The 27,763-nt window shown below is 41.3% G+C and overlaps 1 protein-coding gene across 1 annotated transcript in view; it reads left to right on the plus strand.

Moving 5' to 3' along the window:
- The first annotated feature begins 4,795 nt into the window (after positions 1-4,795).
- LOC306963959 (prickle-like protein 2) overlaps positions 4,796-27,763 on the plus strand; it is a 45,913-nt gene continuing 22,945 nt past the window's right edge. Inside the window, exon 1 of the mRNA XM_079557762.1 lies at positions 4,796-5,214. The gene's annotated coding sequence lies outside the window, so the exon portion shown is untranslated. The remainder of the gene's footprint in view (positions 5,215-27,763) is intronic.

The following is a 27,763-nucleotide window of genomic DNA, read 5'->3' on the forward strand; positions in this document are numbered from 1 at the left end:
TATTCTGTACTCAATGGACGTGGGGCAGAAGGTGCAGCTCAACCTAACAAAAATATGACCAATTATTCCGAGTCAATTTTAGCTGCAACCCCATTTAACACACAGAGGATATGACTAAAGCTGCAGTGCAGCCTATTGTACAGTCATAGTGAAGGGCCTGTGCTTACGTTTGTTGCCCATTTTGCTCTTCCTGTTATCAGATGATTAGCTATTGATCTACTTTCACTCCTCTGTCCTCTTTTTTCTCTGTCTGTTCTTCTACCTCTGCTCCCCGTGGCTCAAATCATTTCTGAGAGATGGCAGGAATTGAATTGGCTACAGGATGGTGGCTGCAGCTCGCCACAGTGTGGGGGGTTCTGACATTAGAGCATTTGGGGACAGTTATTGTGCTCCTAAATTTCACACATATCAAGTATCTGATCGGATTTATTTAAGTCTGGCTAGTGTTTCTCCGTGTTATGTTTCAAATTGAGAATATACCACCACAAAACAATTTTTTAAATCAATAAACTAAATTATGTTTATTATGGTTATCATCACACTCTCAGAATATTGATATATCTTGGTGTTCATTTTTCATAGCCTACATTTTTTTAAAAAGCCACCAATCCTTCAGCCTGGTCAGCCAGCGTCTGGAAGTTTACCTGCGGCCAATCCAAAACCGCTGACCTTTGTATCGCTCCAATCACAAATGCAAATTTGTACTGCAACACTGAAGAAGACTCTTAAATGGCATATTATTCAGAACAAACTTCACAACGCCTCTCACCTGTTATTAAAATAGTTGTGGAGTTTGCCTGGTGATTTGACAGAAGATGTTGACTTTCACACAGTCAGCCGCCATGTTGGACGGACCATGCGTTTCTCTGAATGGTTCATCTTCTTGTCACACCCTTTATGAGAACATGGAGATAATGCCGAGTACCAGACTACAGGTTTTTGTAAAAGCACTGGTGTCATCCATTTAAGAGAGGTTTTAAACCATGCCACACACCTTTATTTCAGGTTGGAACCGAAAAACCAACATTTTGAGTGACAGTGCAGGATTTTAGCGGTAGTTGTGGTGAATAGGTCTGGGCTACTCATTAGGAAATTACTGCAGCATGTAGAGGGTGGAACATACATAGTTTTTTAACATTTTTAAATTCTGTCTGATTTGTTTTTGTCAGTAGTAGGTGGAGTAGTGATCCCTGCTCTTTATTTCTCAAACTCGTTGCTTTGCGCGCGCTCACTTCGAGCTCCTCGTGGAGCAGCAGCACCGGCGGAGACGACCGGGGTGGACTGAAGAGGAGGCAGTGGGCGTTGATGTCGCTGCCGTTTGGAGGCGGCCAGGGGCCGAGTTGAGCTGAGCAAACAGGCGGAGGATGTGGAATCTAGCCACTGTTGCGTCTGCTGCTTCAAACATTTGCAATCTCTGCACGTGTTTGTGTTTACATGGTGAGGGTTGTGCTTGGGGTGTGGTGGGTGAGCTGTGATGCCTCGTTTATGGTCGTCCATCAACTCCTCCCATTTTCATTCCATGCACCTGGCAGCCAATCAGTGAGCTCGCGGGAGCTGCGGGTGCGGAGACAGAGCGCATTCGTGCACCTCCTTCGAAATGTGACTTCAGGTCAAAGTGCTGGGGAGCTCTGTGATTGGTTGATCCATACGCAAAACGAGGAAACTGACAAAAGTTGAAAAGTTTCCAAGTTATTTTTCTATAATATGCTCTTATGATTTAGTGCTTTCATTTCTTCACTTTTTATGTTTGAAGGTGGCGCATAGCGATGCAATGTGGGAATGCAACCACCAAAATGGAGTAGCTGAGGGTAGCTTTAATGCCAAATCTCTCTCATATGGAAATATTACTTTTTATGGTATCATGTAGAATTATTAAACATGCAGTAAATGTGCCAATGTGTGCCAATTCAACAGAAGTCTCAGGGCCACATTTTGCCCACGGGCCGCACGTTTGGTACCCTTGTTGTAAACGATTGGACAAGCAAGTACTAGTCTGGCTGGCCAAGCTACCAGTCCACAGATGATACTGCATGTGGTGCTCGACCATATATTTGCCCATTTAAAAGATTTTTTATAGACCTTTGGAATTTTTTTTTTTTTTTACTGCGACTGAAGTACACTGTGGCTGTGGTGCTTATGCTGTATGTTTGACAGTGACTCTTTCCCATATCTATTTCTCGTCAATTGCTCTCATGGTAAAAGCATCACAGTGTCAAGTCAATTATCTAAACCATTTACATTCAGAACCCACTTGAAAATTAAAATCACTCCGTCATTAATAGAGGAAAACATATCTAGGGCTCGTTATCATATTCACAGTGAGAGGCTTGACATCTTTCAGCCTGTGTGATCAATACTATCTGTCTCTAAAGTGCTCTACATTTATACACCATGTGTATAAATGTACAACGAGAGTGAGCATAATTTTCAAGTCTTTAACTGGCAGAGGATCATTTAAATGTGGTTGAAAAAAATTCCCAGTGATAACTAGCCTGGCTAACACCAGACTAAAATCACAAGTGATATTTAGTCTGGGGACCACCAATTCATTTTCTCGTAGGAGAGGTGTGGTTTACGATCGTCCATACTCGTTTATTGGGGGATACGAAAAAAAAAAAAAAAGTCTATCATGCGTCTGCACGTAGCCATGGCCAATCGTATCATCGTATGAGATGACGTATGACGTACCCGCTGTAAACTTTTGAGCTAAATTATTTAGAAAACGGCCTAAAGCTTGATCGAAAAATACCATCGCGTCTGCTGCTGTCATGTTGCATCCGTAAATAAACTTTTTTTTTTTAATCCGTAAATAAACTACAAGCTTCCGTATATCGAATAGTGCGTCATCGTCTTGCCGTCCCTCCTCGCTCTGTGATTGGTTCCCAAATCCACCGGAAAATTTGGGCCATGGTCCCCAGGCTGTTGTGCAGTTCGAAATAATTCGAGCGCACACAGCAGCATGGTGTTAGCCAGGTTAAGTGATAACAGTATTTTTTTCAAAAATAAATTTTGTAAAAAACTCAAAATCTGCTGTTCATGCAACTCATAGTTTCAGTACATTTTAAAGCTTGTATTTAACTCAAAATGGTCATTTGTTGAATTTGCAGCATTAGGAGGTCATGTTTACTGAAGTCAAAAGCTATTTCAATCAAAAAAAAAATATCAGGCCAAGTTATATTTTAACATAGGAGCCCTTCTGTGATAAGAGCTTAAAAATTCTTACATCCATTTAACTTGTGAGTTTTTGGAGAGTTTCTGCTTGGATTTGTTTGCAGAGTGTTAGAATAGCCTCCCAGAGCTGCTGTTTGGATGAAAACTGCCTCCCACCCTCATAGATGTTTTTCTTGTTGACGCTTCAAAGGTTCTCAACAGGGTTGAGGTCAGGGGAGGAGGGGGTCCACAGCATGAGTTTCTCTCCTTTTATGCCCATAGCAGCCAGTGATGCAGAGGTATTCTTTACAGTATGACATGGTGCGTCGTCATGCATGAAGATGATTTTGTTCGGGAAAGCACGGCTCTTCTTTTTGTACCATAGAAGAAAGCGGTCAGTCAGAAACTTCACATATTTTTCAGAGGTCATTTTCACACCTTCAGGGAGCCTAAAAGGGCCTAAAGGGGCCGACCAGCTCTCTCACCATGATTCTGGCCCAAAACATGACTCCGCCCCCTCCTTGTTGACGTTGCAGCCTTGTTCGGACATTGGGGCCATTCACCAACTATCCACTACTCCACTGATCTGACCATCCAGGGTTACACGGCGCTCATCAGTGAACAAGACTGTTTGAAAATGAGTCTTCGTGTATTTCTGAGCCACTGCAGCCGTTTCTGTTCATCAGCTTCAATTATCAGTTTAGGGGAGGCCCGGATAGAAGGTTTATGCACAACTGCAGCCTCTGGAGGGTCCTACACCTTGATGTTCGGGAGACTCCAGAGGCACCAGCAGCTTCAAATACCTGTCTGCTGCTTTGTAGCCGCTGTTCTATTCATCTGATGTATTTGTCTGGCAGAAACCGTCCACATTGTGCCATTATCTGCACAAACCCGTGTGTGCTCTGAATCAGCCACAAATCTCTTATCTGTATGACGATTAAGCTTAATCTTTCATGAAATATCGAAGGTTTTCATACCTAGACCAAGGCATTCAACTATTTCATGCTTTTCATCAGCAGAGAGATCTTTTTTCTTTCCCATATTGCTTGAAAATGATGGTCTGCTTAATAAAGTGGAACATCCTTTTTCAGTAGCTTTTCCCTTAACTGAGCTTAACCTGACGACTAATCATCCCAGGCGTCAGTGATTCAAAGAGCCCTGAGACATGATACCATCCAGGAGTTTCATTGAAAAACTTAATTTTTTTACCTTTTTGACACTGAAATACAATTTGCATAATCATTTGGAACGTGGTGTAGTGATTTGCTCAATAATATGCTCATTAACTATTTATAGAAATAGAAATTTTAAATCCTCATAACTTTACATTGTGCAAGAATCTAATTAATGTTTGTCATTTGTGTCAGTACACCACATTTTCCTGGGTAAAGTATAGGTAATTTTATTGCAGCCAAAGCTCCATCTCACTTCTCCGTCTCAAAATACATAACTGCTTGTGTTATTCTAATGCTGGGCTGCGGACACCTCTCCATTGGCTGAGAGCTGATGACTCATTTGGACAGGCTGGTGCGGGGCTGGCAAGAGGAGCATGGTGGGTGGGTGGTTGGATGGTTGGTTGGTGGTGAAAAGAGGGTGAACAGGAGGTGGGAGTAAGCTCTCTCTATCTCTCTCCCACAACCCTGCATTGTTTTCATCCTCTGCCACACACGCATGATACATACTTGTAAAGGGGGTGGCATTTGGTCACAACTGTACACTTTGTTCATCTCCCCAGCTATACAGTCGCATCTAGCCAGACCTGAGGAGAGACAGAGAGGAGAGTGAGCGCGAGCGAGAGCGTGAGAGAGAGAGAGGGAGAGGGAGAGAGTTGCTGATGACAAGAGTCCGCAGCCCCCAGTCCTGCCTTCCTCGTGTTGTTGCCGCTACAGAACGTGTGAAGCAACCCAGTGCGCTCTTTCTTTCTGTCAGGAGGGGAAGACAAGAAATCTGCCAGCCGAGATCCAAGTCAAAGTCCTGCTCCAGTCCTGATCCTGGTCTATTGATATGAGTCCAGCTTAGGTCCGCCTGATCCAAACATCGCTTCATCTACAGACGCACAAACAGGTGAGTGCCAAAGTCTGTTCTAATCTTCCAAAAAAAAAAAAAAAAAAATCTTGAATCCAAGTCTTGTACAGCGAAATGAAAACGTTTTAAGTGCTGGCCGTAAGATAAAGCAAGTTTCTATTTTTGTTGCACTTATGCGTCAGTGGTGCGTAGGTGTTTTACATATAAATCTATGTGTGTGCAGTGTTGAGTGAAGGTTTGTTTACCTATTGACTGGCAAGTGAAAAAGACCTCAGAGAAGTGGGGATCTGTCGGATCTGATAGGAGTGAAATTGTTTTCCCCATGTGTAAAACCATGCGCACCTGGGAGAGAGGGTGGGAACTGCCATTTCACTTAATTTAAAAATACACAAAGATGGGAGTAGACTTGAAGATGATGCCTGGCTTGACAACTAAAATGTATATAAATTCCAGCTGAATTTGACGTTGTTTGGAGTTTGTCGACAAACAGGGGGGTGGGGGGTTTGGGGGGGGGGGTAAGCTGCAGATATTTACATTTTTTTTTGGGGGGGGGGGAATGATTTTGAGTTTCTTTGTCTCAGTATGAACCTTTTGTCTTCACTGTGCCTGAGTAGGCTGCGTTGTTGCGTGTCTGCTTCAAAATGCAAACTGGATTCTGTTACATAACGTTTTGAGATCTTGGTGTAAAAACAGAACTCGCACTGGTTCAGTCATTTCCACCATCTTTATCTGTTTTGTAGTGTCACTGTAATTTTCCTTCTGGAGGGGACTGTAGATGTTAATCCCAGTCGTCAGATCGTGTAGCCCCTATATGACTGGATCTCTTTGTCTGCCTGTACTGACAACCTCCAGCTGGCAAGTTTTTCATTATGCATTTACTGTAACAACTTTGGCGAGATTTGATGTGCAATCCCTAATCCTCGCTGCAGCACAACTTGTCGAATCAACAAGTCTTTCCTGGGAACTTTGTCAAGAAAGTCCAAATCTGCCATGACTTGTTCAAAAAACGTTTTTTTTTTTCTTTTCTTTTTTTTTTCCTTTCTGTGATCCGCCTGAAGAGAACATGGGCTTCAATTGGCCCATATGGTTGAATGGGATTTCACAGTGAGGTATTGTGGATGTGTAAAAATCGCTGAGCCGTGTCCTTCCTTTTAAAGGGTGAAAAATGCCTCCACTTTTTGTCCATTTTCTCTATGGATGCGGCAGTTGTGGCTATTCTGACTCCTGCCTTGTGAAAGCGGTTACTGGCTGTCTCTGGATTACAATCCGAATGTGAAGCAAATCTTTTTCAAAGTACCCACAGGCATGTCATTTGAGCAAGACATGGCTGTGAATCAGGGTGGCGTTGGTAACCTGTAGCAACCAACAAGAGAAGCAGAGAAAATGGAGACTACGCTGAAAATAGTTAGCATACGAGTGCGCCAACTCTAGCTGTAAGGCTTTAAATCCTTTTACAATTGAGGCTTAAGGAACTTTGCTGCTGTGTTGAACTACATGTTATTTATCATTTACAAGATTTTGTGATAAAAGATAGTATTCTTTTCGATTAAAACTGTGGTTTATTTTGTGTATGTTACGAATCTTTAGCGCACAGTCTGGGAAAAACACTATATAATGTACGGCATGAACAGAGATAGAAATGTTGGGATTATGAGACAAGCATTAGCAAACAGCAAACATAATGCAATAGACAATGGCATGAGAATATTTGCAGTGATAAAAAACTTTATTACAAACTGGGTATTTGTTAAATTTGAATGGTTATTTATATATTCATTTGTTCCTCCACCTGTAGATCCCAACTCTCCTGTCACAGTATGTGGTCCGGAAAGGCATATGGTGAAAACTGCTGCCAAATTATGAATGATAATGAGGAGCAGCGGAAATCGTCAGTATTGTCCAGTTGTCATATCTGAAAGCACTTAAAATCAGGCGCGGGAATCGAGCAGCTACTGTGAGGTGCAGTCGGACGTCACCTCCTACTAAAGCCTGCATCGTCACCCTGTTAATCACCAGTCTCTCAGCACCTGTCCTTGCCTCTGTCCGTCCATGCCATCTTTTTCTTCAGCTGTGCTTTTGCGAATGTTTGTCTCCTCTGCCTCCGCCCCCTTCACTCCGGTCGCCACAGAAACGGCTGATTCAGGGAGGGTGGGTGGGTGTCTCGGATCTCGCGCTGCTCTGCCCCATGCAGCGCTTTCACTGTACATTTCTGCTGCTGCTTTTTAGACAGAGCTGATATACTGCTCACAGATCAGGTGTGCTTCACTCCAACATCACACATTTCCACTCCAAGGAAAACGGCCTCAGTGCGCTCACACGTGGGCACATGAGGGTTATGAACAGCAAATGGTTAATCAATAACACATCGAAATGGGTACATCGTACACACACACACGATAAAACAATAGAAAAACTGTAGGATTAGCAGAGCAACTTATCTAGTCTCTTAGGCCCATCACCGCAAGTGAAGATTTGCATAAAATTCAGTTAATTATTATTGCAGCACTCTTTGGTGTCACATTTATTCCCAGGCCTCTGATTAAACTTTCCCTAAATGTTCAGGTAATATTTTTCCTCGCCCTTTAATACACAGAGTAAAGTGCTTCATCTTCCACTGACACTTCATTTATCCAGCCGTTTCTTTGCTGATCTTGTCCTTATTTGGGATTCTGACGTGAATGGCCCCTGAGAGCGCTCGTAATTAAGCCCGCAGGCCTTTATGCCGCAAACATATATGGGGCGGGCTCAAGCAGCGTGTGTTTAGAGCCCTCTCTGAAGAGATTAATAATGGAACACACTGTGACCCATTCATTAAATAATACATATTGGTGACCTTTCTCTTACTTAAAGTCGATTTGTGGGAATGAGGATTGGTGACTCACTTTACACTAAAATGATATTGTTAAAGTGTTAGTTTAGACTGAAACACCATGACTAGTCTGCATATTAGTATGGTGAGTTTAAAGGAATAGGCCACCTTTTTTCACATACTGAGATATGTTCTTACCTTAGCTTTGACGAGTTCTATAGGACCTGTCTGGTCTTCACCAGTGCCTTCAATCACGTAAACACAGCGCAGACGGCACTAGCATTTAGCCTCTCCCTCTCTCCACTATAGCTCCAAAACAGGCCAAGACAGAAGCTACCAAGCTCTTCCACGTTCCACGTTTTCCTATTTAAATATGGTTACGTGAAGTGTTACACTACAAAGTATAATTACACAAAATTAAACAATGTGGATTTTCTAAGCGGATAAAAGGGGGAACTATATTGTAAGGCGTAATAATACCAGGAGTAGTTTGGCATCCGCACAGTAAAGTGAAGATTACTGCACGGATTTCGAACTACTCCTGATATTATTACGCCTTACAATATAGTTCCCCCTTTTATCCGCTTAGAAAAGCCACATTGTTTAATTTTGTGTATTATACTTTGTAGTGTAACACTTCACGTAACCATATTTAAATAGGGAAAACATGGAAGAGCTTGGTAGCTTCTATCTTGACCTGTTTTGGAGCTATAGAGGAGAGAGGGAGAGGCTAAATGCTAACGCCGTCTGCGCTGTGTTTACGTGACTGAAGGCACGGGGGAAGATCAGACAGGTCCTATAGAACTCGTCAAAGCCAAGGTAAGAACATATCTCAGTATATAAAAACGGTGGCCTATTCCTTTAAGCGTTTAAATAATGTCTGGATAAGAATTGCACTGACCATGATACAACTTTTTTGTTATTTCAGATGTGAAAAATGCAAATGAACACTTGCACAAGTTAAGTATTCGATGTAAAACAGGCTGCCCAACATCCCCCTTCCATGGCAGCGAAAATCCGCAGATTTACTCATTTGTGAGGTTTTGGTTAAATGTTTTTCAATTTTCTGTGAACTGTCATTGTCCTCAGAGTTAGAGAAATGATAGTCAGTTTAAATGTTTCACACATTTAATAGAATGCGTGTAATTGGCCACCTGGCTCTGCAATTTGAAGTAACGAAAGTAATATTAAATATTTTTTTTCTAAAGTCCCTCTCGCTGATCTCAGCAACTAATCTGAATCTTTTTTTTATTTAGACAAAGCATAGTACAGCAGCAGCATGCAGTGGGGATAGACTGTTGGCTGTACATCACATAAACATAACACAGGTATACATAATGCAAAGGGAAAAGGAGAACAAAAAACAGAAGAAAATAACCCACACAAGATAAAAAACAAGAAAGAACAAACTGACAAAGGGGGTAAGGAACATGTACTGTGTGCATCACGGTTTATACAGGCATTGAGAAGTATCTTTCAAGTTCTGTTTTAAATATGACAGAGCTAGAATAATCTAGTTGTAATCTGAATCCCCAATGCCATTACCCTGACCATTGAGATGCACTTTCCTTTGAACCAGCCTGTCACTCACATGCACTGGAGGGGAGAGGGAGCTTGATTGTTCACATTAAAATGTCGGTCCCTTTCTTTCCTCATATTTCAATCTTCAGACTATTGCTGCTGCGTTCATGTGAACTGGGGAGCTTTTTTCACAAGCTGTGCCGTCACTGTCCCCAGATGGTTTGTGTTCATGTGCATTTTAAGCTGGACAGTGGGGATTTTGATTTCTCCAAATAAAAAGGTCTTTAATCACCTCTTAGCATTTTACCTGAGCGAACCGTTCAAATTTAGAGCTAGCATCTTGAAAGCTTAACATTGGTTTTTACAAAATATTACGTACATTTACTTTTTTCTGTCGGGCATTATGTTACTCCGAGGACAACAGCAGTTCACCCTAAACTCAAGAAAGTAGCAGTGTTAACCACAAAACTCACATTTAACGATAAATGAGAAAATCAGATGATTTCCGCAGTTGGAAAACTCGTTTTGACAGGAGTTCCACAGTGGGTTTTTCCCCAGTTGAGTGAGCGTTCATGTGCATTTTCCAACTGGGTAAAACAATTTTCCAATTCCAGAGGATCTGGAATAATCGCTTTAATGCTAAAATGCTAATGCTAGCTAAAATAGATTGATAGATGTCACACAATGACGAGCACCTGGTCACCACACGAATGCCAAGACTGTGATAAAGATTGTTTAAACCTATGCCACTGATTATTAGTCATTAGCCATGTAGACTAGACCGGCTGCAAATGGTAAACAACAGGTGCATTGTGGGTCATGAGGATCATCATCTTTTTTTTTTTTGGTACAGATCCTGTTGCCATGGCGATGGTTTGTACAGTAGTTTAAAACAGTGCATTTTCTCTCTTTTTCTCTGTCAGTGCAGGAAATGAAACTTGTGTTGCACTGCAGTCAATTTTATCCTGGACCCCATGAGCTCCCAGTGTTGGTTCGGCTGAAATTAAAAGGGGAGTTTGTACTCACCAAGGACACAAATGTGAAAATGTGTCTCTATTGTTGGGACTGTACTTGTTCAGAGGAGTAGCGCTAGGTCTTATTCAGTGTGCTAAAGTACCTCCTTCTGGTGGATTTGCTGTAGTTTAGTCAATGATTAATTTTGGTGTGGACTGAGTTTAGTTTGTATTAAGATCTAGGATATCTTGTTAAAGTCCCGGTTCAGTTCTGTTTCCCTTCTGGTCAAATATATAAGAAATCTGACTTTTTTTTAGCCCTGGTTTTCTTCTGGGATTTTGACACAGTATAGTCCAGACTTAATTATATTCTGTGTTCAATCCTGATATAATGCCTGTTAAGTTGTTGCTTCATCCTGTAGATTTTTTTCCAATCTGCACGATGGCGGTCTCGCTGCGCTACAATGAGTGGTGATGCAGGCTTCGTCTTACGACACACTGCAGACCCTGATCACGAGACGGCACCAGAACAAAGCGCACATGCTCACACGACCATCTCAGGGAAAGGCTATAGCACAGAGTAACCTTTTTGCACGGTCTATAAATACTAGAGTGGTAGTGGGTGGTGTATGTGACGTAAGAGGCTATGGTTCTTCTTATGGGGAGCTGCTCCGGAGGGACGGCTTTGATCTGAGGGGCTGTGTGTGATGCATCAGGTGGGCTCGATTGATGCAAGTCTGTGGAGATGCTGCCGACTCTAGTGTGTGACAGAATGGACACTGTCAAAGTTGGACTCTGGACTTTGAGCAGTTAAACGGTTAAGCTTTTAGGTGTGGTTGTAAATAAGGCTGGACTGAAGTCACAAGCACATTTATATCATTATTATGTACTTGTAGCATTGTATTGCCTTTCAGAGGTGTCTGCTTTTTCTGAGTGGTCACACTTCACTGTTATTACTTAAGTCCATTGGTCACTTACTCAGAACTAAATAAGGACAATCAGTTTCATATTGTTATACTGCACAGTCCAGTCCACCAAAAAGGGCTTCAGACTAACATGGATTTGTTGCCCTAGTGACCGCTTAATACATGGTGCAATACTTCAACATTCAGTTTTTACTTCTATAACAATTTCACATAATAATGGATATCATTTGACATTGAATTTTTGTGACAACTGCTCTCTCATAGATGCAAAAAAATATATTATTACAACAGCTACACACACTATGTTTTTAGGTGTAAGTCCAGCGGCCCGAAATTGGCCGCAGTCCGGAGCCCCAGTATTGTGTTACTTCTCTGAGCTCTATTTTATTTTGTTTTACTTTCCCCATCTTTTCTTTCTCCGCTTAAACCTTCAACCAAAAGCATAGTATGAAAAGTCAGTAAGCTAAAACGTTGTCAGGTGTCTTGTGTTCATTCCATCGAAATCATTATACTCACTGATAAGCACTAGCAATAGAGTTAGTTGATTGATGAATCCAGACAGAACAGAATCACTATGTTTCAATTATGTTAACAGTTTTTTTTTTCATTTTTCATCACCTTATCCAAATGCAAATGTTCCGACAAACCAGTTCTTTGTTCATTGGAGGCTGTGTCAAAAACATATCCAACCACAATGTTTAAGTTTGTACAAACCAACTTATTCTCAACACTTATTAACATTGCCTGAACATTGACCAGCTCATTTAGGCCCACAGTTTGGTCTGAACAAACTGGTTTTTTTTGTATCAAGTTGTTCATCGTGCAGTCATCGTCCTCCATACCAGGTCCTGACTCACTTCTTTAAAGATTCGTCCACACTTAGCGTCAGGGTGTTTCTGCGCAAACTTAAATGTCCCGGCCAAAACGTCCCATCTGGAGCCGCTCTGCCATCTGCTCCCCTATTGGCCAGTTTCACTGACAACAGTTGTGAGGCCTTAGGTTTAATATAGGAACCATAGATGGTACAAATTGTTGTTGAAAATAGGGACGTTCCTATCAATCAATGACAATGCAAAAATAACTATGCATTGTCTAGTATAGGGCTTTTCCAGAGGCGAAGTCACTTTGCTATTTTATGCATTATTCATTTATTCTCTACACTGATTAGCATAGCTGTCAATCAATGCCACCAATTACTTACAGTATACCACATTCACACTTATGCCCAAGGACAACATGACAAGGATAGTGTGCAACTAACTACTGAGCCACTGGCATCCCAACAACATGTACGTCCTGAATGTATCTGTCAAGTACTCACCACAAGAAAGCTTTCTACTGTATTCAATTTAATACAACTTTCAAACCCCACTTTGTGACATCAAACCTAACATTACACCTCCAAAATTGCTAACGACACAACAGTGAAATTCATACGGAATAAAGAACAAGGTCTAAAAATCTATCACCACTGTGTGTGTCTCAGCAGTTTCCATCTCTGTGCTTGAATATGCTGACTGGGGCTTACGATGGGGATCTTAAGAGAATAATATCCCGTTTGTGCTTAGTCAGAGTGAGCCCGCCTCACTTAAATTGAACAGTTGCATCCCGGGACAGGGGGCTGAAGCAGTGGCAGTGAGGGGAGGCCATGGTCCAAGGCAGGTGCATGTATTATTGCCCGGGTGAAGTGACAGTGTGATGTAAATGGCCGGTGCTTGGGGCGCTGCAGTTGCAGGTCTGGCCCCTGTGACTGATGATACAGGCACAGTTAACGCCGGGGCAATCATCTGTGCTACAGCTGTGCCCTCAGGTTTGGCTCAGGCTGGACTCATACTAATAGCATCATTACCGAGGGTTCTGAAGCAACATTCTTCCACATATAAATCCCTTATGCCTTCAAACACAGGCCACATGAAGGAGCAAGTGTGAGGAAACGGGGGCACATGTAGAGACCAAACAGGCTTACAGGGTTTCAGTCGGATGTAAATAATGAGATGCAGATTTGTATACCAGCCATGCAAAATAACATCATCCACTGTCCCAAGCTTGACTGAAATCCAGAACCGTGTTACCCACATCGCGGACCAAGCATGAATGTTTTAGAAAATTAAGATTTCCTTTGACAATAGGTATAATATACAATATGAAGAGACCATGCCACCGCTCATATTTTATCCGCGCAATATGATTAAAAAGGGAATAAAAGGCGCCCAAGCTCATGCTCAAGAGGCAGTATCTTTACACTTGCAATTTAATACAAGCCATAAATCTAATATGGCATACAGTGTATTTAGTTCACAATGAATAGACAAGAAATGATGCACCTCATAGGTTAAGTTCAATGTAGGGGTGCACCAATCCGATACTGGTATCGGATATCGGAGCCGATGCTGGAAAAAATACGATATTGAGTGTTGGGTACAAGTACTGACCCAATGCCAGTTTTGGCTCTCACCGCTTTAAAAACACAACTTTCACCAACTAAATCTAAGTGAATATGGATCTGCTGTGTGCCATTTTGGAGACAAGAACCTGGTGAATTCAACCACAAACGTATTTTTGATCGCTGATGCCGCGGCTAGCAACAATATGCTAATGCTAGGGTAACTAATCCAGAAATACCTAAAATAGCCTAATAAAGTAAAATCTGTATTTTAGTTTATGAAATGCTGTTAAAGAATAACTGATAAAAGATATTTGTAATGCAAAAGTTGTGATGATCAGAAGTCTCTAGGCATCGGATATCGGCAGATTCTCAAACCCCCGGTATTGGCATCGGAAGCAAAAAAGCTGGATCGGTGCATCTCTAGTTCAAGATACACTTTACTGTCCTGCGCATTTGACAGTGTCGCTGTGGACACCCAGGGACCCATCTCCAGATCTTCAGCTGTGTCAGGACTGCTTGCGAGGGAATTATTCTATTGTGCGTGTTTGTTCATTACTTCTTATTCAAAACCTTCTTACTTGAAACGAGAGTACCTGTTCTAACCACCAAACTGATGTGATATTTTAATCACATGCTGTGGATCTCACAGGCAGATGAAATCAGGGCAGAAAACCCCCTTGCCATTTTTAAAGGGGGGGGGGGGGGGGGGTATTATGCAAAATCGACTTTTTCAAGCTTTGCATCATGTTATTATGTCATTCCCTCATTAAAAACATGCCTGAAGTGTTGCCTTGGCACATTCACGTATTTTTGAGTAATCTGTAAAAACTCTGATGGCAGCCATTTTAGGGATAGGTTTGCCTGAGTCCTCCTAGGAACGCCCCCACCTCCTGGAGACGCCTCTGAGCTTTCGTCACCAGCCGAGTAACAACCACTGCTCCTCAGCAGAACCCCCTCCCCACTGATGCCACAGACAACGTGTGGAGGGGGCGTGTCGGAAAAGGTCAGAGGTTCTTAAAGAGACAGAGGCCTATTTCAAGACATTTGCTACAGCCATTTTGAGAGAGCAATTTTATACAAGGCAGTTATTCTAATTTACTGCATTTACAGACCAACAGAAGGTTTCATCATCATTGTAGTGAGCTATAGACTGGTGCTATGTGGTGGAAAAAAGAATAATACCCCCTCTTTAAAACTAAATTCAAAACACATTTTTATCACTTGGCTTTTTAACTAATCTCATTTGTTTGATTTTTATACCTGTCATGTTACTCTCTTGTTGTTGGTTTGATTGTCCTCTTCTTTTAATTGTAATAATTGTGACTTTTTGATGTTTTGTTTTATCATTGGAAAGCACTTTGATCTGCCTACCGGTATGAAAGGTGCTCTACAAATGTAGTAAATGATTATTATTATTACATCCTTGCTCAAATACCTGACTTCTCATCCAGCCTACGTACAGTATCTGCTGTTTTATGCCTTAATGACATGTAAAACTGACATCTAAAAAAGAGTCACGTAAAGTAGGCCCTGAGATGAAATGGAAAAACTGCCAACTCCTGTGTGCATCGTTAAGTCCACTGCTCCCGCGAGGCTTTGCTAAAATCACTTTCACTGCAGTCTTTGCTTTCCTTGCGAGCTTGTCGTTCCTCTAAATGACTTTGACAAGATCAAAATGTGATGCAGGGAAAGCTGTTAACCATTACAGCTCATTTGTGAAAACCATACACACACTCCATCTACAGTGTTAAAAACCTATTAATATGTGGTTTCGGTCTGAGGCAGGACAAATCTCTAGCGGCCCCACTCAAGTGCAGCAATGTTCCCCTGGGAGCTTTTCCAGCGCAGAGGTGCTGCGCTCGCGCCTCTCTACACACTCCTGCACTCTTTTATTTTAGTGGCTTTGGTGAGGTGCTTTTGTTGCATGTTTCCCATTACTGTAAAAAAAATAAATAATAAAAAATAGGGCAGTGGTGCTCACAAACTTTGAAATGAAACAGCGTACTAGCCACTTCTTATGGTGTTTCTTTCAGCTGTGGAGGACTAAAACAAAACATTATTTGTTTAAAGGAAACAGTGAATAAACCAAACACTTATCATTCAGCACTAAGAGGATGTTAAAATTGTTTGAAACAGAATGGCATTAGACAAGCAATGTACATTTATAGAAACAAATCAACACAACAGAACAAGATACTTCTTACCAACCAACATATAAAGGTAAAACAACAATTCACCTGTACATCTTTTACTTAAAACAATTCATTCTCCTCTTCATTCTCTGTAATTATTTCTCCAGGCGTTTGTGACTCTGTTGTTCACAGTACCTTCCCTTTCATCTGGAGGTATGATTGTTGTAGGAATGAGTGACTGAGGCAGTGATTTGGGCTCCTCCAGAGGACATTACAGGGAGCCGGTAATTGAATTTGAGGATTTTTTTTTTTTTCCGAGGCAATAATTTGTGTAGCTGCCGTGCTCTCCTTTCTCTGAAGCTCTATGTGTCATTCATGGTCAGTGCACAGTGTCTCCAGGCGGGGGCTTAATCACTCATTAATGCCGAAGACGTTCCAACTCCCACTTTTATGACTCCAGTTAGCATTTTCCATAAACCAGAAATACATGCTTGAATATATTCACACATTAAAGATTAGTACGCTAACAGTTTATTCGTTTCCTCGGACTCCGCATGATCTCTTAAATTATATATGTTTTCAAGGCCAATAAACGTATTTAAGGTCCATGTATATAAATGATTTATTTATGCATCAAAATTGCTAAAGGGTCATTTGCGACTGCGCTGTGCTTTCACTCCAGCTTATGCACGTCATCTTATTCTTAACGTGACTCAGCTAATGGCCTCCAGTTACTCTCATTAGTTAATTATGTCTCACGATTATGGGCATTCTTGAAACTATAGGGTTTTGATTCACCTTTCACACAATCTTGGTTCAACCGCCGCCACGAGTTCTATGTCATTGTCGGTCTATTCCCGTCCGCCAGTGTCACGTCTCGGACTCTTTTGCAGTTAATGTGTCATTGAAGCATAAATGGGGTCAGAGGTCGGTGGAAAGAGGTCGCTCGCAGATAATGGTACAGCGCCCACTGCTGCACACGTAATCACAGTGTTGGCTATGCTCCCTGGTGTCAGCCTGTAAAGCCCACTTCCTCGCTTGGATGTGCGCCCATTTCGTTGCGCGCTGCATCACTGTCCCTACAGATACCAACACAATCGATGACAGCTCTTGACTTATTCCACTCAGATCCAATCGATTTGTGCCGTGTTTTTGTCTGCTCTTTTTTTTTTGTATGGCTGCGGCCCATTTGGTTCCTTTGTTCGCTGCGGAACAACAGCATGACTCATTACATGTTCATTGTTGTTTTTGATTATTCGTACAAGAGCTTTGACTTTCAAAACACACCACAAAATCGACAGAGAGAACACAATGAATCATGGCGTTACTGGCTAACCGTCAGAGGTGGTACTGTACTTAAAAATAAATGCAATCGAGTATGAAAAACGTTTTGGTATTATATATTATTATAGTATTTTTTAGGTTTCAAATGGCTGCATTGTCATGAATTTAACCAACCATTTTAAAACTCAAATTACATTTTTGGAACCAGCACATAAACAGAACAATAATTTATTCTTTAAAGGGATATTTTTGACATAGGGCATCATTTCCTAATCATTTTTTATTCATGCTGTCCTTATATTTGAAGAGTCGAGCGGTGCTAGGCTAGTGCTTGGCTGGCGCATGTCTATGGTAACTAGTAGCCTGCGTTAACCTCTTCAAAATCATCAGGTAGTCCTTCAAATGTTGCCATATCTGATTTGTAGAAAGCTCCTTTGTGATTTCCACGTGTAGTAATGTCGGCCACAGGTAAACAAACTAGTAACAAACTAGTAAACACTAGGTAAACAAACTAGTAAACAAACTACTGTAGATCCGGCAACCTAACAGATCACTCCGCCACTGCGTAGCTTACAACCAGGAAGCTGATGCTGCTCAAATATAAGGTAGTTTAAATGCAAAATGGTTATATTTAAAATATGATTCCACACAGACATTTATATGGGTCGTCTGGTGTTTTACGTGATTTGCCTCACTTGCACTGTGCTTGGGTCAGACTGTTTCTAATGTAGTTACCATAGACATGCACTAGCCTAGCAGTAGCCTAGCACCACTAAACTCTTCAAATATAAGGACTTCATGAATAAAAGATAAAAACAAATCTCCAGAAATCAGCAACACTCTGGATAACTACGAAATGAGGCCCTATGTCAAAAATCCTGAAATATCCCTTTAAGTGTTGGACGGTCTGCCTCTTATCCAAGATGTTTCGTCAGCTATAATGATGAACCGGTCCAGTGGGAAGGGTGTCATTTGTAATGGTACCACCCTTACCAGTCATTTTTAATATGTATTTACCAATACCAGTTTCCCCCCCAATACCACAGAAGTACCTTTTAAAGCTCTGTTGTCCTTTTCATGTCTCGACTCTAATCACATTAATTGCTAAATTCTCCCAGACCCTCTTTGTCATCGGAGTGTGTTTGTCTAAAACATGACTGCACTCAGTTGAATGTCAGAGTTAATGGAAGTTCCTTGAGAGACAGACGCTGTAAAGGGCTCCAACGACTCATCTCCGTCCGACACAGCACATACACGGTATCATCCATCCTTGAATCTGGCCAAAACCAGAACAAAATCTGTACTAAGCTCAAACTGAGTCATTGTCGAATAAGAACTTAACTAATGAGACTAAACTAAAGTAAACCAGTGCGAAACTAGGTGTGAATCAATTACATAAATAACGTAAGTCAGAGCTTGAAAGGTACGGTTGGTTATCAAAAATACATAATGACCCTAATACACTCATGTTCGGCTGCCTGCAGTCAAAGCAAAGTATTAACATCTCCATAGAGACGAGCTGGTGATGTCCCGCTCCCTGAAAAGTTTCAGGTCTAAGAGAGATGAGCCCGCTATCAGTGAGGACTTAAAGAAATATTTCATACATTGCATTGGTATTTCTAAAGAGAGCACATACTGTAATTTATCTCATTTAACCCAGTTACATTATTCGCACCTCTTGATATTTTGTCTTATAGCCAGGCTTTTTAATGAGCTCTTGCAAATGAGAGCTTATTGCATTGCAGAAGGAAGACATGTGGCAAGAATTTTAGATCTTATTGAACTTTAATGAGAATTTGTATAAAGTAGCAATGGAGTACAATGTGTTTTGTCTTTCAGTATCATGTATAAGCAAACGTTTGTCAAAAAAGACCTTTGTGCACTGTCCTTCTCACTATGAAGGCTTTTTATTCATTGTTGTTGACGTTATTGTGACAGTTTTACATCCTGACATTTGTGAAATATGCTTATACATTATACGTTATGGCAGCCATTTTGAATAACATGGTAGAATTATGCAGTACTGCAACATGTAACAATATCTCTACTCAGGATATAAAGGAAGCATTTTCATCCATGTCATTACCAGCCATGTCCTAAAGTGTAGAATGAGCCTATTCAAACCTATTCACCACAACTGCCTCTAAAATCCTGCACTGTCACTCAAAAAGCTGTTACTTCAGTCCAAAGTGCTGTCATGCACAAGCTTAATATAGAGACTGCAGTTATGTGCATGACCTGAGGTGGCAGTAGTGAGCATAAAATTACCAGCTTGCATCTAGTCTCTTTAAGCTGCTCAAGACGTTAGCATGACTGGTTAGCATTTAGCTTCAACAGCTCAGCTCTGACCTCTCCAAGAAACAGCCTTGAACCACACTCCAAACATCTAGCCTTGGATACAACATGTGACAGAGGTCGGAGCTGAGCTGTTACTGTAGTATTTCCTCAGTGTTCATAGATGTGAGCCACACATGTGTTTATCAATCATTTGTTTTTCATTTTCATTCTGAGTAGAGATATTGTTACATGTTGTAGTACTGCATAATTCGACTTCGGTATTCAAAATGGCGGCCGGAACTTTTATTTTTATTTGTATTTTATTGCAAAGTCAATTGACAATGTATCTTAATCAAAAAAAGGCAATGCAAATGACTGCTGTGCAGGAAAATCTAAGCAGCATCAAAAAATAAACCAAAAAATGAATAAGCATTTGTGTTACAATAACATCAGGGCATTAGGTCATATATACAGATCATTTTTCACATAGTTTTAAGGCACTTTTACACTCTTGAATTTTAAGAGACTATACAAGGATATCAGTTCATTTTTAAAAGGAACAAAATTGGGATTTACATTCAGGAATCTACACCTATGTAAATAAAATTTACTCAATTATTATACATATATTCTATTTTTTCATCTTTCATAAATACACCAAATTTGACACAATTATAATCTAACATGGGTACATTGTTCTTTACCTTCAACTAATTATATAAATCAACCCAAAATTTCTTCACATTGCTGCATTCATAAAATAAATGTTCTTGAGATTCGATATCAATTTGACAAAATTTACACACGTTATCTTGAAATTGGCGGCCGGAACTAGGCGTGATGTCTCTGGAAACGCATGTATAAACTCCTCTCTGTGAAGAATTGGAATGTTAGAAATATGTTATGAAAGTTATAAATGACTTTGGACGATAATTAATAGTTTACATGCTCCTTCTTTAATTGTTTGTACGAGTAGGACCTTTAAGTTCGGTCTCACATGGTGGATTGTGTTTTCTTCCACATATGTAACCCCAAACATATAATCATCCATACTGTACTGCAGTGACAGCCATGACACTGTGAACATAACAAGCTTGACAGTCCACTATAGCAGCAGACAGTTCTGCCTCTCTGACCCCGTATCCATCAAAGTGCTGAGCGGTGTGATGGAACAGAGACTAATTTAAAGGGGTTCAGGCCTTTTTACCCACTGCACAAAGATAGCTTCAGGGTATGTCTGACATGTAATTCTACACTGCAGCTTTCGGCGCTTTTTACATTTAAAAAAAAATCAGTGCTCAAATGATACGTGCACAATTGAACAGACTATGGTTAATAATTTTACCAGAGATCCAGAATCTGCAACCTTTCAAATCCAAAGAGACCATTTATTTTTTCGATCTGAAAAGAGCTGCAATTAATTTCGAACAGTATTTTACAGATGATGCAAAGATTGAACTACACTGCAAAAAGTAAATATCAAGCATTGGCTTAAATGACTTGAATTGAGGAAAAGTATCCTTTCACTCATTTAGACACTTTTTCTGATCGGACCTAGTTTACTTTGCTTGTTTGAGGACATTTCGGACCAGTGCTAAGGTAAATCTCGCTTGAAATAAGAAAGTAAAATTGCCAATGAGATAAGACCAATTTTCTTACCCCATTGGCAAAGAAAATGACCTGAAATAAGGACGAAATGTATTGAAACGAGTCAGAAACATCTCGGAACAAGTGAAATAATCTAAATGCCCAACAACTTCTTATCTAGTCAAAACAACTAAGATTTGGATTACAATGCTCAAATTGAGATGTTTATACTGATCTAGTTAAATACTTTTTGCAGTGTAGGGCTAAAAAACAGGAGTGAATCAGGTTTAACCTATTTTGTCAAAGGGACATTTTACACATTTTTCGCTAAATGCCCAAAACAATGATTAATGGTAACTTATAAGCGCCAAAGTTAAATACATTGTTTTCTTAATTTAGTTTTAGCTTTGTCTGGTCCTGATTTAACGTTATTAAGTCTTGTTTTAACACAATTTGGTGAAAAAACATTGTGCATGATTTTTGTTTACATTTATTGGAATGTAAAAATAAATGAATATGATGAACCATACTGCGTTGAAATGGTTTGGGGAAATTATGATATAACTATCACAATATTCGAGACAGTTGGAGAATATTATGTGTTTTTATCCTTTGTATTGCCTTGTGATGCATCTTGGAAAGGTTGTTATTGTTCATGAGAATCTGTCATTAGCAGAGCTTAAGTTTGGGCCACCATCCAACTAGGACATAAATCGTCACCGTTTGCCGTCCCCTCATGTGCATAAAGAGCAACAGGTGAAGAACATACACTGCTGGACTATTTCGAACTTGACCAGTTTTTTTTTACCAAAGACAGCATCACTAAAGCTACTGTATGTTTGGCATCTAAACATAACACACTAGACACAGACTAAATGGGCATTATCTCAACTGTGGATGAGCTTTCAACACTTTCAAGTGTTGAGAGAAACGGTGTGTTCAAACTGCGGGGTGCGATGCTGTTTCATGTGAAGTGGAGGGAGCAGTGGGAGGACGTGTAAAAATGCATAGCAACAGACTCTGACATTCTCACTCTCTCGCACACTTGCAAACACAAATACAAGTATAAGAAAGGAAGGACTGATATAGCGCACACCATAGGCTCTGAGGAATAATAATGGCTCTCTTACAGATTACACCCTTCGGCTGGAGATGCAAACGCCATCACACAACAGGAATTATCCTCCATTTGTGAATCACCCGCAACGGTTGGAATAGGAAATGCATGCTCCGCTGCTGCCCACCCGTATCCACTCATCGCTCAGGTCACACAAGCTGAGCGGCTGTGCAAGATTCCATTTTACACCGGAGCTGTGCTCAGGAAGGACGAAAAATAAGACGCAATGAATGATGGAACTGTAGACAAAAACTGAATTAAGATCTAGATCGAGCCATATTATAAAACTGCACCAATATTGAGCTTGAATAAACCAGAATTACCTACAGCTAATGTGATGATGTCATAATGTCAGATGGAGGGCAAGGACCAACACAACTCTTAACAGTTTGTGAAATAGATCTCCAAAAGGAATATCGACAAATGTTGATATTGATCATTATTATGAAGTTATCAGATGCACAAATCTGTCATATTAATTGTATGGCTGAAAGTCCTTTCTATTGACCAAATGTTTTTAAATATTATCAACTCTTTTGGACGCTTTTATAGAAAGTCATTTATTACATAGACGACACTGGACATTGTGGATTGTCCCAGTAATGACAGAGATATTTATTAAAAATCTGCTTTTAGTTGCCACCATGGGATTTTTTCCTGTCCACCTCCTCAATTTTAAACAATGGGCTCTTTAGAATGCTGCTGTGTCTAAGGATGCAACCTATTTCCAAATTCCCCTTTCTGTGGAATTTACCTGTTTGAAAGGTTTTCCCTCGGGTGCTCATACTTTACTCAATCAACGTAAAGTATGCAATAGGCTAATCCATGAGCAAGATCTAGCCCAAGAACTGGTGGTCCGGGACATTGCAGTGTCTGGTCCTCACAGGTTGCCCCAGCTGCACTAAAGGATATGCCAAACACAGTTGAGTAATTTCCAGATGGGACATAAAGTACATTTTTTTATTTATTTGTATAACTTTCAAGTTTCATTTGGTCAGACAGGGGATTAAAGTAGATCTTTACCTTTACATGTTTCAGCCGCCATCTGCAGGCCGTCAACATCTCTAATCCTAGTGTCTGAACAAATGAACCTTGAAAGTTATACTAGTAAAAAAAATAGACACAATGAACATGACTTTTATTTGTTTTTTGTTTTTTTTGGTTGGGACAGTGTATGTTATTGAACACATGGGACTCATGCATATAAGTATTGTATCCATGAGCTAATTTCCATCTGTCGTCCACCGCTCGCACTCTCAAACACCCTGGCCTATTGTACATGTTTTTCGTGGTAGGGGAAAGTGGAGTACTCGGAAGAAAACTGTGCTGGCATGTGGAGAACAGAAAGGCCCGGGGATCGAACATGGGACATTCTAGCTGTGAAGCACGAGTGCTAACCATTGCGCCACCATGCCACAGAATAGACTACCTTTACCTCAGGGCACAGAGAATTCATAAAACTAGGACGAAACCAGTCTTTATGTGGCATGGCGCCTGTTGCACCTCCTCCCGCCAGCTGGTGGCGCCGCGGGTATATAAGCGCAATGCACTCACTCCTTCGTTCTCTGACGTCACTCACTTCCTGGTCCCGCCGGTGTCGGTGCGTTCCTCGCTCTTCCGAAGGACAGGTAGCGTTTGCTCTAGGTTTTCGAATTTAATGTAACTAATTACTGGCCCTAACTGGAGGTTTTGTGGTTTAGCTCCGCGTGGTAACGGTTCCACGATGTAGCCCCAGATGCTCCATGGGCAGGGATGGTGTGCGTCTGCTGTCATGGCTCCACACCCGTGCGTTGTGCCCTGCGTTCGATGGTACGTTTGGGGCAGAGTTGCACTATATTCCACCAGTAAGGCTAGGTGTTAATGGTTTTAATTATGTACAGGTGATCTGGCCGCGCTGGTGCGATGACGGCGCTGTCCATGTTGTTGCCTTGTCTTTTAACCTTGTCTTTTAATCTGTTCAACTCACGGACTTTACTTTTGTTTTAATACTGTCAAATAAGGGACTTTGCAGTTTGCTGCCAGTTTGTGGTAGTGTATGAAATGTGCAAATGTAAACCTGTGGATCAACCGAACGTTTTACCAACGAAAGAGAAACAAAGTAACTTATTGAAACAGAATATATATATATATATATAGTAAATAAAATATGTATTTTTGCTAAGCTTGGACTCTGCCTGTGTCTATCATAAACGAACCTGCGTGCCTTAAGGTCCGGAGCCTTCTCTCCGGTGGCGTTGTCAATATTTATGTTAAAAAGTAGTTTATTTTGGCGGAGATATTTGTTTTTAACTCGCCGCAACCGCTCGTCTTGCTACATTTGGCGTTGTCGGCAGGATTGATTCCCAACACAGGCATGTGTTCCATAGCCTACTGTTTGTGTCAGGCAATGCTAAAGCTAAATTGTCAGTGTAGCAGTAGCCCTGATTTCATAGTAGGCCAAAGCCTCTCCTGACCTGCCATTTGTGTTTGTTTTATTGTACATATATTTTTGCATGTTGTGCTTTTGTGTTAAAAGCGTGATTTCATGTTTATGTTCTGCATGTACAGTTAAGTTTATGGTGGTCATGTCTTGCAAACCTACGTGAATATTGTGGTAATGCTACTGTTGATCCAAACGCTTGTGCTATGCCATACAACAGCTAAATTTTCCGGTAACTTGAACATAACGATGTCTGTTTTCTGTGTTTTTAAAGACAAGGCAACAGCAGAGGAGTCCAGTTTAGCTGAGGGGAACTTGCAGGACTCTAGTGGGTGAGGTCACAGCATCCTGATGCCCGGTCCTATAGTCCCGTATTTGGTGGCCTCTAGTGGGTGGCTCAAACCCCCGAGTAGCTGTGTAGGTAAGGCGAGATGTGAGTTCCTCGATTAGCTACTAAATGGCGCACAGGCGCGCAGCCGCTGTTACCACTGAGATGGTCAGAGGTAGCCCAATATAGCCTTTAGGGAGCTCAGGATTATTTTATCGTGTGTAGTTGCTCATACCTGGGCAGCGGTGGGTGCATTGGGAGGAAGGATGCCTCAATAACCCATTTGCGTCAAGCAGCCGTTGTAAGAAAGCTATGGAGCCTCTAGTATGTATTTGTTTTGCGCTATCCGTACTCAACACGCCCTTCTGCAGCCTTCACGGCACCTAGTCTAGCCCATGTGCACGGGGTTGTACGACTTGGAGATATGCAGTCCTGGTAGTTGGTTGCGTTAGTGCTTCATCTTTTATTTCTGGGAGAGCAGTGTTTGGTAACTCCTCTCTCGCTGTGTGAATGAGTCTGGTTAGTCGGGGGGAATCGTGGGAATGTTTTGGTTTATCGTCGGGGCGACGATACAGTTGGCCGGGTGGAATGTGGCATGGCGCCTGTTGCACCTCCTCCCGCCAGCTGGTGGCGCCGCGGGTATATAAGCGCAATGCACTCACTCCTTCGTTCTCTGACGTCACTCACTTCCTGGTCCCGCCGGTGTCAGTGCGTTCCTCGCTCTTCCGAAGGACAGGTAGCGTTTGCTATAGGTTTTCGAATTTAATGTAACTAATTACTGGCCCTAACTGGAGGTTTTGTGGTCTAGCTCCGCGTGGTAACGGTTCCACGATGTAGCTCCAGATGCTCCATGGGCAGGGATGGTGTGCGTCTGCTGTCATGGCTCCACACCCGTGTGTTGTGCCCTGCGTTAGATGGTACGTTTGGGGCAGAGTTTCACTATATTCCACCAGTAAGGCTAGGTGTTAATGGTTTTAATTAATTTACAGGTGATCTGGCCCGCGCTGGTGCGATGACGGCGCTGTCCTATATGTTGTTGCCTTGTCTTTTAACCTCGTCTTAATCTGTTCAACTCACGGACTTTGCTTTGTTTTTAATACTGTCAAATAAGGGACTTTGCAGTTTGCTGCCCGTTTGTGGTAGTGTATGAAATGTGCAAATGTAAACCTGTGGATCAACCGAACGTTTTACCAACGAAAGAGAAACAAAGTAACTTATTGAAACAGAATATATATATATATAGTAAATAAAATATGTATTTTTGCTAAGCTTGGACTCTGCCTGTGTCTATCATAAACGAACCTGCGTGCCTTAAGGACCGGAGCCTTCTCTCCGGTGGCGTTGTCAATATTTTAGTTAAAAGTAGTTTATTTTGGCGGAGATATTTGTTTATAAATCGCCACTACCGCTCGTCTTGCTACATTTAGATTTAGAGCTAGTTTTATCCTGGTTTATTGCTTACTTGTTTTTGTGGTAGCTTTACTTGAAGTTATAATAATCCAATATTGAATAATCATTGATTTTTTTTTTTGATTTTTTTTTTAGCAATTACTAACATCAAACTTCTGGAAAATGTTGTGCCAGCGTAGATCCGTAGCTGAATCCTGGTTCAAAAATATGTAACAGTTCATTTGAATGACACACGCCTCTTGTGTAGCACCAATCAGTCCATAATCCATTTATGAGGATTAAATTCTTACTGCAGCTTATTTGGATCAGGCCTAATAAGAAATTAATTGAAAAGGGTCGACCCTATAGGAATAAACGGGCTATACAGTGGCAGCAGCACAGCCTGAGAAAAGACTGGGAACATGAAATACTCCAGTAGTCCTTCTGGATTAGAAGGAAAGTAGGAAGGACTTTATTAGCATAGCGCCTTTCTCAGTCACAAAGTGATTTACATGGGACAATTTATAGTATATATAATTATTTTTTTCTGTGTAGGATACCGTCCTGTTCCGGTTTGGGCTTGGTCCTGGATGGAGTTCAGCTGCTATTATTTCCAGAACAGAAATCACTCCGGTGGTCCATTTACATTTTTCCTTTCACAACACTATCACCATTAGCAGTGAGGGACAATTCTGTTTTTAATGATCGGGTATGCTAATGCCAACACAGTGTCCCTAAAACCCGAAGCAAGTGCGTGTCACCTTAAAATGCACCAATTTCCACAAGGACCTGAAAGAAAGTAATTAGAGGGTGTCACATTGCTGCTCCTCTCCTACTGTGTGTGGGATGGTCTGAAATAGAATAGGAGTGTTTCAACCAGGCAAAAGCGCTCCCCTCTCCTCAGCATCTCCGCATCAGGGCCGCGCAGAGAAAATGGATGCTGTAGGAGCCGCCGCTGCTATTCATGAGCTCTCCACGGGTGAGTTTTAGGGGACGGACAGGTGTGATTAGGTATTTTGACAAGCGAGGCAAGAGGAGCGGAGGGGCTTCACACAAGAGTGGCGGTCTGAAATGGAAAGGCACTCAGCGGATCAGCCCATATGAGAGAGGAGATGAGTGGATCTGACAATACCTCTGAAGTCCTGCTTTAACCCTGGTGCCTCCTTAGTTTAGTCATGGTTTAAAAATAGTGTGTCTTTGCTTTATTTTAATAGTGGTTAAAAGAAACCAAGACATATAGGTCCAAACTAGATCTAAAAATTGAGCTTCGCAGGCCTGAACCACACGGCATCAGAGATAAAACTTAAACCAGTTGTGTTGAGCAAATCCTGAACTGAAACAAAGACCAAACCAGGATTGCATGTCAGAAACACACCAGAATCCATCCTATCAAATGTCCCATCCCCCTCTTTTTTTGTGTCATTATCTCTGACCTAGAGAAATAGAAAGGTATTGAGTGT

This window comes from Gobius niger (assembly GCF_951799975.1).
Source record: "Gobius niger genome assembly, chromosome: 6".
Lineage (NCBI taxonomy): Eukaryota > Metazoa > Chordata > Actinopteri > Gobiiformes > Gobiidae > Gobius > Gobius niger.